Source organism: Seriola lalandi, unplaced genomic scaffold (assembly GCF_002814215.2).
Source record: "Seriola lalandi dorsalis isolate HSWRI2012SDOR001 ecotype SW California unplaced genomic scaffold, Sedor1 jcf7180002054617, whole genome shotgun sequence".
Lineage (NCBI taxonomy): Eukaryota > Metazoa > Chordata > Actinopteri > Carangiformes > Carangidae > Seriola > Seriola lalandi.
Window position 1 is genome coordinate 3,469 of NW_019525170.1, and position 252 is coordinate 3,720.

A 252-nucleotide genomic window follows, 5' to 3' on the forward strand; every position below is an offset into this window, starting at 1 on the left:
CCCCCCCACCACCCCTGCAGGAGCCACACAGCTCATGTGAAGTCCGGCAGATCTAAACTCGCAGCATCAGCATCATCTGCATGAACCTGGTGCCAGCTGCATAAAATCCTGCTGGTGTGAGAAAGTAGCTGGACCGGTCGGTTTAGAGATATTTAGTCAACGGGAGGATAAAAAGTTGGCAACAGCTCGTGTTCGGCCGACGGATATGTGATTACTCAGCTGAATATAAAAAAAAAAAATGCCCCTTCAGCA